Source organism: Triticum aestivum, chromosome 6A (genome assembly GCF_018294505.1).
Source record: "Triticum aestivum cultivar Chinese Spring chromosome 6A, IWGSC CS RefSeq v2.1, whole genome shotgun sequence".
Classification (NCBI taxonomy): Eukaryota; Viridiplantae; Streptophyta; class Magnoliopsida; order Poales; family Poaceae; genus Triticum; species Triticum aestivum.
This window is the reverse complement of record NC_057809.1, coordinates 556,108,507-556,123,654: the sequence shown is the minus strand read 5'-3', so window position 1 is coordinate 556,123,654 and position 15,148 is coordinate 556,108,507.

Sequence of the window (15,148 nt, the reverse complement as noted above, 5' to 3'; positions counted from 1 at the left end):
CCTGAGATGGAAAAGGAGACTTAGGGCATCTCCAATGCCGACTCTCAAACTGTTCGTAATCGTCCATATCACGCGGTCCGGACGTGTTTTGCCATCTAACGCGGTCCTGTATTGCTCTGTTCGACGGTACGGACCCGCAAACCATGCCCGCTTCCGAATATCCTAGCCCACCTAAAAAAACATTCGGCCTCTCCCACCATTTCCATCCAACCCACGCTTCGTTTTTCTTTCCCGCATTCATGGCAGCCCAGAGCACGTACCAACCGACATTGAAGTTGTGCGACATGACCGGTTGGGAGGGCAGCGCTAACGATGCAACCTCTCGGGTGTCACTGCTTCAATGTGGGTGTCGCGCCTCAAGAAACCAACTCGGGGCGTTGCGCCACATTGAAGCGGGTTGGCCGTCCGTTCGCATGGCCTCGCCGCGGCTAAATGAACCGTGTTCCGACAATGCACATCCACACCTTCTCCTCTATGAGCCCCTCCTCCTCCTCAAGCCTCACCAACTCTAGCGATGTTGAAATATTGGTTCTCCGCGCCAGCAGAAGTAGTCGATCTTCGTCAAGCTCATGGCGTCGCCGCCGCGGTTTCGGGGGGCCTCGGCCTCCACGACGACCGGCTCCTCTGGCAAAAAGGAGATTGCCATCTCCTCCGGCAATGAGGAGGACCAGACGCTGCTGCAGTGTCAATCGCGCCTCCTTGCTTTGACGGAAGCATTACTGGGCGATCGCTCCAGGAGTGTGAACCAACACCGCCCTTGCCGCCGCGTTCCAACAAGGAGGAACCGTCATCCCCGCCGCGCTATTGCATCTCCACTCTACCGCTCTATCGCGTTTCCACTCCGCCGCGTGAAGGAGGAGACAACGTCCCCCTACGCAACCACGGTAACGTTCAGATCAGATGCCGCATCAAGGAGGACCTGACGTCCCCGGCATGCAACTGCGGCGTCCAAATTGAGTGCCGCGTGAAGGACGAACCCGCGTCGCTACCGTCGGACAACCGATATTGTATTTGGTTTGAAATATGTAAACTAGGGTCAAATTTCCATATGTTTGCAAAAACACAGCAGGCCGGCCGCGAGGACGAAAATGCGTCCGCGCGTTGGGCACACGACCGCTGCAAATGCAAAAGGGGGCGGACGATGAGCAGCCAGTCGACCCAAACGTACAAAAGGCGGACAAAACGCGCGTCCGTTTGTGTCAGTGTGTTGGAGTTGCTCTAAAATCCATACAAACCATGCAACGTCGATCAACACATACATACATAGGCCAACAGAGGACAACATTAATATTAAACTAAGACTAGACAGTTCGATGGCGTAAGACAACACTAAACTAAGCTAGGAGTAGATAGGGAAATTTCATTGACGGCTGCCCTTGCCCTTGAACTTGTCGTCGTTATCGCGAAAATAGAGTTTGGAGAGTATGTAGGGGTCGAGGCGGATCCGTTTGCCGCATGAGTTGGATGTGTCGAAGGAGGCATGGGACATGTTCTCGTCTGACTTTGCGGGCATGCCGGCTAAGGCATAGATGGCCCAGGCTTTCTCCTCCGTGAGGTCAGGGGCGACCCTGGTTTGCTCCTTCACGAGGATTCAGGCACAGGCATCCTCCTTTGCTTTCTTCTCCGCGTTGAAGCGCGACGCCGCAATACCCTCTGCATTAACTTGGTGTTGATTCGACGGCGGCACACATCTGACTCCTTAGAGCATCTACAGGCGGACTCTTCAAATTGATCAGGCGGACGCAGGACCACTGACCGAACAGGAGAGAGAAGCAAAAAAGTTTATCTAACCAGACCCCTCAAAGCCTCCTTAAATGCCCGCGTTGTCCGACACTCCTCATATTCATCTCATATATGAGATGAGTATAAGGAGTGCTGGGCGTGTCCGGTCAGTGGTACTGCGTCCGTCACATAGGATTAGGCCCACCACATAGCATCTTTTTTCCTTCTTTTCTTTCTCTCTCTCCTTCTCCATCAATCATATGCATGTGACTGGACATATAAGGTAAAAGTGAAGGACATGGTTGCATGAATGAGAAAATAGAGTCAAAACAGACACACCCGCACACTGACGGACGCATCCGTGAACGTTTGAGAGGCCAAATTTCTTCAGTCCGGCTGTAGGTGCCCTTAGAGATTAGCATCTGCTGCTTGACCGTACGGACGACCCGGCCCTCGTGAGATCCAGACGGCGCCAACACCGTAGAGGACGAGCAGGAGTCGCAACACGCGTTCACCCTCTCACAACGGGCATGCCTTGAAGGAAATATGCCCTAGAGGCAATAATAAAGTTATTATTTATTTCCTTATATGATGATAAATGTTTATTATTCATGCTAAAATTGTATTAACCGGAAACAGAATACATGTGTGAATACATAGACAAACAGAGTGTCACTAGTATGCCTCTACTTGACTAGCTCGTTGATCAAAGATGGTTATGTTTCCTAACCATAGAGATGAGTTGTCATTTGATTAACGGGATCACATCATTAGGAGAATGATCTGATTGACTTGACCCATTCCGTTAGCATAGCACTTGATCGTTTAGTTTGTTGCTATTGCTTTCTTCATGACTTATACATGTTCCTATGACTATGAGATTATGCAACTCCCGTTTACCGGAGGAACACTTTGTGTGCCACTAAACATCACAACGTAACTGGGTGATTATAAAGGTGCTCTACAGGTGTCTCTGAAGGTACTTGTTGGGTTGGCGTATTTCAAGATTAGGATTTGTCACTCCGATTGTCGGAGAGGTATCTCTGGGCCCTCTTGGTAATGCACATCACTTAAGCCTTGCAAGCATTGCAACTAATGAGTTAGTTGCAGGATGATGTATTACGGAACGAGTAAAGAGACTTGCCGGTAACGAGATTGAACTAGGTATTGAGATACCGACGATCGAATCTCGGGCAAGTAACATACCGATGACAAAGGGAACAACATATGTTGTTATGCGGTCTGACCGATAAAGACCTTCGTAGAATATGTAGGAGCCAATATGAGCATCCAGGTTCCGCTATTGGTTATTGACCAAAGACATGTCTCGGTCATGTCTACATTGTTCTCGAACCCGTAGGGTCCGCACGCTTAACGTTACGATGACAGTTTCATTATGAGTTTATATATTTTGATGTACCGAAGGTTGTTCGGAGTCCCGAATGTGATCACGGACTTGACGAGGAGTCTCGAAATGGTCGAGACATAAAGATCGATATATTGGATGACTATATTTGGACACCGGAAAGGTTCCGGGTAAGATTGGGACAATACGGGATCACCGGGAGGTTATCGGAACCCCCCGGGAGGTATATGGGCCTTATTGGGCCTTAGTGGAAAGGAGGGGAAAGGAGCAAGGGAGGGGGCGCCCCCCCCCAAGCCCAATCCGAATTGGGAGGGGGCCCGGCCCCCCCTTTCCTTCCTCCCTCCTTCATCTTCCTTCCCTCTCCTACTCCTAATAGGAAAAAGGGGAGTCCTACTCCCGGTGGGAGTTGGACTCCTCCTTTGGGCGCGCCACCCTCCTTGGCCGGCCCCCTCCTCCACTCCTTTATATACAGGGGCAGGGGGGCACCCCAGAGACACAACAATTGATCATTGATCTCTTAGCCGTGTGCGGTGCCCCCTTCCACCATAATCCTCGATAATATTGTAGCGGTGCTTAGGTGAAGCCCTGCGACGGTAGAACATCAAGATCGTCACCACGCCGTCGTGCTGACGGAACTCTTCCCCCGACATTCTGCTGGATCGGAGTCCGGGGATCGTCATCGAGCTGAACGTGTGCTAGAACTCGGAGGTGCCGTAGTTTCGGTGCTTGATCGGTCGGGCCGTGAAGACGTACGACTACATCAACCGCGTTGTGCTAACGCTTCAGCTTCCGGTCTATGAGGGTACGTAGACAACACTCTCCCCTTTTATTGCTATGCATCACCATGATCTTGCGTGTGCGTAGGAAAATTTTAAATTACTACGTTCCCCAACAGTGGTATCAGAGCCTAGGTTTTATGCATTGATGTTATATGCACGAGTAAAACACAAGTGAGTTGTGGGCGATATAATTCATACTGCTTACCAGCATGTCACACTTTGGTTCGGCGGTATTATTGGATGAAGCGGCCCGGACCGACATTACGTGTACGCTTACGTGAGACTGGTTTTACCGCCGTGCTATGCACACAGGTGACTAGCGGGTGTCAGTTTCTCCAACTTTAGTTGAACCGAGTGTGGCCACGCCCGGTCCTTGAGAAGGTTAAAACAGTACCAACTTGACAAACTATCGTTGTGGTTTTTATGCGTAGGTAAGAACGGTTCTTGCTAAGCCCGTAGCAGCCACGTAAAACTTGTAACAACAAAGTAGAGGACGTCTAACTTGTTTTTGCAGGGCATGTTGTGATGTGATATGGTCAAGACGTGATGAGATATAAGTTGTTGTATAATATGATCATGTTTTGTTGAAGTTATCTGCAACTGACAGAAGCCTTATGGTTGTCTCTTTATTGCATAAGATGCAAGCGCCAAATAATTGCTTTACAATTATCGCTATGCGATAGCAATAGTTGCAAGAGCAATAGTTGGCGAGACGACCATGTGACGACACATTGATATAGATCAAGATGATGGAGATCATGGTGTCATGCCAGTGACGATGGAAATCATGATGATGTTTTGGAGATGGAGATCAAAGGCACAAGATGATGATGGCCATATCATGTCACATATTTTGATTGCATGTGATGTTTATCTTTTATGCATCTTATCTTGCTTTAATTGACGGTAGCATTATAAGATGATCTCTCACTAAATTTCAAGATAAAAAGTGTTCTCCCTGAGTATGCACTGTTGCCAAAGTTCGTCGTGCCCAAACACCACGTGATGATCGGGTGTGATAAGCTCTACGTCCATCTACAACGGGTGCAAGCCAGTTTTGCACACGCAGAATACTCAGGTTAAACTTGACGAGCCTAGCATATGCAGATATGGCCTCGGAACACTGAGACCGAAAGGTCGAGCGTGAATCATATAGTAGATATGATCAACATAGTGATGTTCACCATTGAAAACTACTCCATTTCACATGATGATCGATTATGGTTTAGTTGATTTGGATCACGTGATCACTTAGAAGATAGGAGGGATGTCTTTCTAAGTGGGAGTTCTTAAGTAATATGATTAATTGAACTTTAATTTATCATGAACTTAGTCCTGGTAGTATTAGAATATCTATGTTGTAGATCAATAGCTCGTGTTTAGCTCCCCTGTTTTACTTTTGATATGTTCATAGAGAAAACTAAGTTGAAAGATGTTAGTAGCAATGATGCGGATTGGATCTATGATCTGAGGTTTATCCTCATTGCTGCACAGAAGAATTATGTCCTTAATGCACCGCTAGGTGACAGACCTATTGCAGGAGCAGATGCGGACGTCATGAACGTTTGGCTAGCTCAATATGATGACTACTTGATAGTTTAGTGCACCATGCTTAACAGCTTAGAATCGGGACTTCAAAGCCGTTTTGAACGTCATGGATCATATGGATGTTCCATGAGTTGAAGTTAATATTTCAAGCAAATACCCGAGTTGAGAGATATGAAGTCTCCAACAAGTTCTATAGCTAAAAGATGGAGGAGAATAGCTCAAACAGTGAGCATGTGTTCAGATTGTCTGGGTACTACAATCGCTTGAATCAAGTGGGAGTTAATCTTCCAGATAAAATAGTGATTGACAGAATTCTCTATTCACCATCACCAAGTTAGTAGAACTTCATGATGAACTATAGTATGCAAGGGATGATGAAAACGATTCCCGAGCTTTTCATGATGATGAAATCGATGAAGGTAGAAATCAAGAAAAATATCAAGTGTTGATGGTAGACAAGACCACTAGTTTCAAGAAAAGGGCAAAGGGAAGAAGGGGAACTTCAAGAAGAACGACAAGCAAGTTGCTGCTCAAGTGAAGAAGCCCAAGTCTGGTCCTAAGCCTGAGACTAAGTGCTTCTACTGCAAAGGGACTGGTCACTGGAAGCGGAACTGCCCCAAGTATTTGGCGGATAAGAAGGATGGCAAAGTGAACAAAGGTATATTTGATATACATATTATTGATGTGTATTTTACTAGTGTTCGTAGCAACCCCTCGGTATTTGATACTGGTTCAGTTTCTAAGAGTAGTAACTCGAAACGGGAGTTGCAGAATGAACATAGACTAGTTAAGGGTGAAGTGACGATGTGTGTTGGAAGTGGTTCCAGGATTGATATGATCATCATCGCACACTCCCTATACTTTTGGGATTAGTGTTGAATCTAAATAAGTGTTATTTGGTGTTTGTGTTGAGCATGAATATGATTTGATCATGTTTATTGCAATACGGTTATTCATTTAAGTAAGAGAATAAATTGTTGTTCTGTTTACATGAATAAAACCTTATATGGTTACACACCCAATGAAAATGGTTCGTTGGATCTCGATCGTAGTGATACACATATTCATAATATTGAAACCAAAAGATGTAAAGTTAATAATGATGGTGCAATTTATTTGTTGCACTGCCGTTATGGTCATATTGGTGTAAAGCGCATGAAGAAAATCCATGCTGATGGGATTTTGGAATCACTTGATTATGAATCAGTTGATGCTTGTGAACCATGCCTCATGGGCAAGATGACTAAGACTCCGTTCTCCAGAACAATGGAGCGAACAACAGATTTGTTGGAAATCATACATACTGATGTATGTGGTCCGATGAATATTGAGGCTCGTGGCAGGTATCACTATTTTCTGATCTTCACAGATGATTTGAGCAGATATGAGTATATCTACTTGATGAAACACAAGTTTGAAATATTTGAAAAGTTCAAAGAATTTCAGAGTGAAGTGGAGAATCATCGTAACAAAAATAAAAGTTTCTACGATATGATCGCAGAAGTAAAATATTTGAGTTACGAGTTTGGCCTTCAGTTAAAACAATGTGAAATAGTTTCACTACTCACGCCACCTGGAACACCACAGTGTAATGGTGTGTCCGAACATCGTAACCGTGCTTTATTAGATATGGTGCAATCTATGATGTCTCTTACCGATTACCACTATCGTTTTGGGGTTATGCATTAGAGACAACTACATTCACGTTAAATAGGGCACCATCTAAATTCGTTGAGACGACGTCGTATGAACTGTGGTTTGGCGAGAAACCTAAGCTGTCGTTTCTTAAAGTTTGGGACTGCGATGCTTATGTGAAAAAGTTTCAACTTGATAAGCTCGAACCCAAATCGGAGAAGTAATTCTTCATAGGATACCCAAAAGAAAATGTTGGGTACACCTTCTATCATAGATCCGAAGGCAAGATATTCATTGCTGAGAATGGATCCTTTATAGAGAAGGAGTTTCTCTCGAAAGAAGTGAGTGGGAGGAAAGTAGAACTTGATGAGGTAACTGTACCTGCTTCCTTCTTGGAAAGTAGTTCATCATAGAAATCTGTTCCTGTGACTACTACACCAATTAGTGAGGAAGCTAATAATGATGATCATGTAACTTCAGATCAAGTTACTACCGAATCTCGTAGGTAAACCAGAGTGAGATCCGCACTAGAGTGGTATGGTAATCCTATTTTGGAGGTCATGTTACTTGACCATGACGAACCTACGAACTATGAGGAAGCGATGATGAGCCCAGATTCCGCGAAATGGTTTGAGGCCATGAAATCTGAGATGAGATCCATGTATGAGAACAAAGTATGGACTTTGATTGACTTGCCCAATGATCGGCGAGTCATTGAGATTAAATGGATCTTCAAGAGGAAGACGGACGTTGATAGTAGTGTTACTATCTACAAAGCTAGAATTGTCGCAAAAAGGTTTTCGACAAGTTGAAGGTGTTGACTACGATGAGAGTTTCTCACTCGTATCTATGCTTAAGTCTGTCCGAATCATGTTAGCCGCATTTTATGAAATCTGGCGAATGGATAAACAAAACTGCATTCTTTAATGGGTTTATCAAAGAAGAAGTTGTATATGATGCAACCAGAAGATTTTGCCAATCCTAAAGGTACTAACAAAATATGCAAGCTCTAGAGATCCATCTATGGACTGGTGCAAGCATCTCGGAGTTGGAATATACGCTTTGATAAGTTGATCAAAGCATATAGTTTTATACAGACTTGCGGTGAAGCCTGTATTTACAAGAAAGTGAGTGGGAGCACTACAACATTTCTGATAAGTATATGTGAATGACATATTGTTGATCGGAGATAATGTAGAATTATTCTGCAAAGCATAAAGGAATGTTTGAAAGGAGTTTTTCAAGGAAAGACCTCGGTGAAGCTGCTTACATATTGAGCATCAAGATCTATAGAGATAGATCAAGACGCTTGATAAGTTTTCAATGAGTACATACCTTGACAAGTTTTTGAAGTAGTTCAAAATGGAACAGTCAAAGAAAGAGTTCTTGCCTGTGTTACAAGGTGTGAAATTGAGTAAGACTCAAAGCTCGACCACGGCAGGAGATAGAGAGAGAATGAAAGTCATTCCCTATGCCTCAGTCATATGTTCTATAAAGTATGCCATGCTGTGTACCAGACCTATTGTATACCCTGCCCTGAGTTTGGCAAGGGAGTACAATAGTGATCTAGGAGAAGATCACTGGACATTGGTCAAAATTATCCTTAGTGGAATAAGGATATGTTTCTCAATTATGGAGGTGACAAAAGGTTCGTCGTAAAGGGTTACGTCGATGCAAGTTTTGACACTAATCCAGATGACTCTAAGTCTCAATCTGGATACATATTGAAAGTGGGAGCAATTAGCTAGAGTAGCTCCGTGCAGAGCATTGTTGACATAGAAATTTGCAAAATACGTATGGATCTGATTATGGCAGACCCGTTGACTAAACTTCTCTCACAAGCAAAAACATGATCACACCTTAGTACTCTTTGGGTGTTAATCACATAGCGATATGAACTAGATTATTGACTCTAGTAAACCCTTTGGGTGTTGGTCACATGTCGATGTGAACTATGGGTGTTAATCACATGGTGATGTGAACTATTGGTATTAAATCACATGGTGATGTGAACTAGATTATTGACTCTAGTGCAAGTGGGAGACTGAAGGAAATATGCCCTAGAGGCAATAATAAAGTTATTATTTATTTCCTTATATCATGATAAATGTTTATTATTCATTCTAGAATTGTATTAACCGGAAACATAATACATGTGTGAATACATAGACAAACAGAGTGTCACTAGTATGCCTCTACTTGACTAGCTCGTTGATCAAAGATGGTTATGTTTCCTAACCATATACATGAGTTGTCATTTGATTAACGGGATCACATCATTAGGAGAATGATGTGATTGACTTGACCCATTCCGTTAGCATAGCACTTGATCGTTTAGTTTGTTGCTATTGCTTTCTTCATGACTTATACATGTTCCTATGACTATGAGATTATGCAACTCCCGTTTACCGGAGGAACAGTTTGTGTGCCACCAAACGTCACAATGTAACTGGGTGATTATAAAGGTGCTCTACAGGTGTCTCCGAAGGTACTTGTTGGGTTGGCATATTTTGAGATTAGGATTTGTCACTCCGATTGTCGGAGAGGTATCTCTGGGCCCTCTCGGTAATGCACATCACTTAAGCCTTGCAAGCATTGCAACTAATGAGTTAGTTGCAGGATGATGTATTACGGAACGAGTAAAGAGACTTGCCGGTAACGAGATTGAACTAGGTATTGAGATACCGATGATCGAATCTCGGGCAAGTAACATACCGATGACAAAGGGAACAACGTATGTTGTTATGTGGTCTGACCGATAAAGATCTTCATAGAATATGTAGGAGCCAATATGAGCATCTAGGTTCCACTATTAGTTATTGACCGGAGACATGTCTCGGTCATGTCTACATTGTTCTTGAACCCATAGGGTCTGCACGCTTAATGTTACGATGACAGTTTCATTATGAGTTTATATATTTTGATGTACCGAAGGTTGTTCGGAGTCCCGGATGTGATCACGGACTTGATGAGGAGTCTCGAAATGGTCGAGACATAAAGATCGATATATTGGACGACTATATTTGGACACCGGAAAGGTTCCGGGTAAGATTGGGACAATACCGGATCACCGGGAGGTTATCGGAACCCCCCGGGAGGTATATGGGCCTTATTGGGCCTTAGTGGAAAGGAGGGGAAAGGAGCAAGGGAGGGGGCGCCCCCCAAGCCCAATCCGAATTGGGAGGGGGCCCGCCCCCCCTTTCCTTCCTCCCTCCTTCATCTTCCTTCCTTCTCCTACTCCTAATAGGAAAAGGGGAGTCCTACTCTCGGTGGGAGTTGGACTCCCCCCTTTGGGCGCGCTACCCTCCTTGGCCGGCTCCCTCCTCCACTCCTTTATATACAGGGGCAGGGGGCACCCCAGAGACACAACAATTGATCATTGATCTCTTAGCCGTGTGCGGTGCCCCCTTCCACCATAATCCTCGATAATATTGTAGCGGTGCTTAGGCGAAGCCCTGCGACAGTAGAACATCAAGATCGTCACCATGCCGTCGTGCTGACGGAACTCTTCCCCAACATTCTGCTGGATCGGAGTCCGGGGATCGTCATCGAGCTGAACGTGTGCTAGAACTCAGAGGTGCCGTAGTTTCGGTGCTTGATCGGTCGGGCCGTGAAGACGTACGACTACATCAACCGTGTTGTGCTAACGCTTCCGCTTCCGGTCTACGAGGATACGTAGACAACACTCTCCCCTTTTATTGCTATGCATCACCATGATCTTGCGTGTGCATAGAAAAATTTGAAATTACTACGTTCCCCAACATGCCTTGCCTGTACCCCAGAGTAGTCGTGGCAACTATCACATTTGTAACCATGGTGGGTGTCATTTTCGAGGTAAATATCGCAGGGACAAGCTCCGATGGTGACGTGGACTGCGCCTACTACGCCATTGTTGGATCCGAGCCGGACTGTGGGGAAGTCGTAGGCTGCTAGAGGATCCACGTCGGGGAGACCTCCTCTTCGGCGCCTTAGGCGCTGGTTAGCTTAGCGGACGCTCGTAGCAGCTTCGCGTGGGCCGGCCTAGCTAACACACTCGCTCCGTGTGTGTTTCGTTCGTTCGTTTTTGTGTGTGCGGCCCTTCATTCACAAAATTGAAAAAACATGCAGATATGAAAATTACGAATTTTGAAAGCAGTTCATGAATTTGAAAAAGTTCATCAATTCTAAAAAAACTTTCATCAATTTTTAAACACATTTCAGAAGATTTGAAAAAAAGTTTATCGGATTTGAAAAAAAGTTTATCGGATTTGAAAAAAAGTTCTTCGAGTTTGAAAAAGTTCAGCGTGTTTGAAAAATGGTTCTTCGAATTTGAAGAAGAATTCATCGATTGCAGAAAAAAATTCATGAAGAAAAAAGTTTCTCTAATTTGAAAAAGGAAAGAAAAGGGGGATAGAAAAAAGGAAAAACAGAAGAAATGTAAAAAGGATAAAAACCGAAACGACTTCCTAGCGATAAAAACATGTAAGTAATCACAAAAAACTATAGTGGTTGGGTGGTTGTCGCGTCCTACTCTGAACTTGCGTGTCGTGGGATCGAATCCTGGCTCGCGCACACTTTGTGCACTTTAGGAACAGAAAAATGGGCCAGCCCAAACACGATGAGGGGCGCACAACCCCTTAGTGAAATGAGTAGTATCGGCCGCTAAAGGCGCCGAATAGGGTTTGACCACGTCGGGAGGCTCCACCGACAAGCGGTGGAGCTTGGGTCTCGACCCAGCACCTACAGAGTGCAAGCCACACTTTGTGATGTTCCTCCTAGTATAAATAGGTTTTTCCTGCTAAAAATAATCCAAATAATTATTTTGGCTCAAATAATACTCCGAATCATTTTATGAAAATATCAAAGAAATCAAAAAACTAATAATACTCATGTAGAACCTAGGAAAATTATCTTCCCGCTCCAAATGCAACTAATTTATTTCATTTAATAAAACCAATTCGGGTCTTAATAAGAATTATGTAAAATTACTTTTAGGGGTTATTTAACTCCAAATAATATCCCAATATTTCCCAATTCTTTTTATATGGAAGAATCAATATTATCTTCGCTCACTAAATTTTCCTTCGTTATAAGATGGTTTGAATATCCTAAAAAAAATCTAACAATGCATTTGAATAATGATATGGAGTGCATGGTTTTAGTAACATCCAAATTTAGAAAATTTGGGATGTTACACATGGTGTCAGTACTTTCTTGAATAGTGCAGTCATTCTATTAGAGGAAACTGAGGGAACCCTTGCTTTTAAAAAAATAGTCCATTGACGAAGGAACATAAGATGACAAGGCACATGGGCTACTTTTAGAGAAAAGGCATCGACCGAGCCCGAGAGAGGGCTCGAACCTAGCCTGGCTTTGAATTAACAAAGCCATCAACCGGCCAGGATTACAAGGAACGACATTAAAGGAAACAAGCAGAGCAGAGATACATAGTGCTAAGTGGAACGGCCCAAAGACAACAACAGACAAAGTTGCCAACAACCACTACAGTGTCAAACAAGCAACCAAACTAAGGCTACAGGAGGACGATAACTCTAGGATAGTATTGTGTTGCTGACTGCAACCGCACGGGAAGACAAGAGCAGCCCAAGATCTGTCTCTGCCGCCGCAAAGGGCCACAACCCTTTACCCGGGCTCGACGGGAGCCGCACCGGCGGCCGGCAGAGAGGTTCCACATGAACCCAGACCAGGGCGCCGAGCCACCAAGGGAAACAGCAAAGGCAGACCCACACGCACCGGAAGCCGACCAAGAGCACCGTCGCCGGAAGCCGCAGGACAGGACGGCAGCCGCAAGTCGTCGGACGAAGGCGAAGAACCACGGGATGGCCAAAAGGGGTACAACCAAAGCGGTGGTCAAGGATTGGAATGCAACCGAGACCACCGCGGCCGCCACTGAGAAGAGCAGGCCGCCTCACACCGTCACCACGCCACCAGCAGCTCCACCCCACACGAGCAATCCCGGAAGACGCCTTCAAGAAGGAGCACGTCACCGGAAGCCGCCTCGTCCAAGCAAGGGGAGGGCAGGTCTTCACCTATGCTCAAGGGAGGGTGGGAGGGGAGAACCACACCAAAGCCCCCAGGAAGGACCACGGCGCCGAAAACGTCGCCTTTGGTGAGGCCGCCGCGCCGGCCAGGGGTTTCCCCCGGAATCACGCCCAACCACCAGATCCGACCGTCCAGACCCCCATGGCGGCGACCGAAGCCACCAGGGGCTGGAGCAGGCGCAGATCGGAGCAGACCGAGGTCGGGGAGGGAGCTTCTCCAGGAGCGCAAGACGACCCACGCGGGGGCGCCGCATCGCCAGCACCCGCCACCCCCCGCCGTCCGCACGGCCAGGGAGGTAGCCCGACAGCACCCGCCGGCGCAGCCCGCCGCACCGGCCACGCCGGGCACCACCCATCGGAGCCGCCGACCCGGACGCCGGGGCCCTCCGCGAAGACGGAGCCACCAGATCCCCGCCGCCACCTTCATAGGTGTCGCGCGGCCGCGCCGACGAGCACCTCAGGCGGCGGCGGAGGGAGAGGAGAGGGAGGGGGAGGCGCGGAGGGGATCTGGGGTTCGCCCCCGAGTCGCCTCAGGAGCACACATGGGCTACTAACAAGTAACAAGGGCAAAGTCAGCTGGCGAGGGAAGGCTGCATGAACAGGCTTTGTAAAACCTGGTTTAGTATTTCTCCAGCGTGTATTCGTGATGTTCTCTTCAACGATTTCGTCGGGAACTAAGTGATAAATGCAGCGTTTTTTTTTTTGCGCATAGATAAATGCAGCGTTTGACCCTCAAAAAACAAGGGCAAAGTGAGCTGACAATGCGTTGAAGAAGAACAACACTACACGCACAGATAGAAATAAGGTGAGGGGTCTAACCCCGCTGAAATTCACAGGGGAGAAAAGATTACTTAGGACAGGCCCTTTAAGTTCTATGTAAAACCCCGTGTGTGTAGAATTTTCGGCTGAAGAATTTAAGGCCATTGACACAGGAACCTCCTATCTGTCGCTAGGCGTTGGCGAACGACCCAGCGCACACATACTTCCCCCCGCGCGCCCTTTTTCGGCTAGCCCATGTGCGGGGCATTCTTTTTTAGCCTTTGTCCTTCTATTTTGTGTTCTTCGTTTAAAAAAAAGAGAGAGATTTCAAAGAAATTCCACATTTAAAAAATGTGACTTTTAAAGAACAAATGTTCAACAAATCATAAAATTCTCAGGGAGTCAAAGAATGTTCGGGATTTTTTTAAAAATGTATGCATATTAAAAAATTCGGGAAATAGAGTTTTTCATTATCTGGAAAAAGTGTTCATACATTAAAAATCACGAATTGGAACAATTTTTTTCACAAATTCTAAAAATGTTCATGGTTCTTTAAAATGTTCCCAATATTCAAAAAAGTTAGTGAATTACAAAAAATTCCATCAATTAAAATAATTGCTGATTCAAAAAAATTTCATGCATTTCAAAAATGTTTGTCAAAACGAAAATATGTTTGTGGCTTTCAAATATTGTCCATCAATTTCAAAAATAATAGTCAATTCGAAAAATGTTCATGATTTTCAAAAGGAAATTTTATTTTCTTTAAAATGTAGGAAATTTTAGCGAATAGGAGAATTGTTCATGATTTCAAAGAATGTAAATTTTTTTAAAAAACAAATAAAAATAAATAAAAGTGAAAATGAAACAAAAAAATAAAATATAAAATGAAACTGAAAAAAGTAGAAAAACATAATCATGTTTTTGGTTATAGAACCTTCCCAAAACCAAAAGGAGGTAAAGGGCCGTCCGAACGTGTATACATAGGGTGTGTTTGGTTGAGGAACCAATTGTCATGGAATGGAATGGTTCCATTCCAGAGAAACGGGTCAGTTCCATTCTTGTGTTTGGTATGAGCAAAAAAGTAGAATGAGTTGTTTCCGTTCCGGTGTTTGGTTGGAAGAACGGAATGAAAAATGGAACGGCATAAAATTCATAATTTGGGCAGCATTTCAATTGTATTTTTAAGAAAGGCAACATATCAGTATATATTGACAAGCTTGACACATAAATGATAGCACATCGAACACAAATCTTCTCTTCCTTGCGTGATCTTCTCTTCCTTGAATCAAAAAGAATAT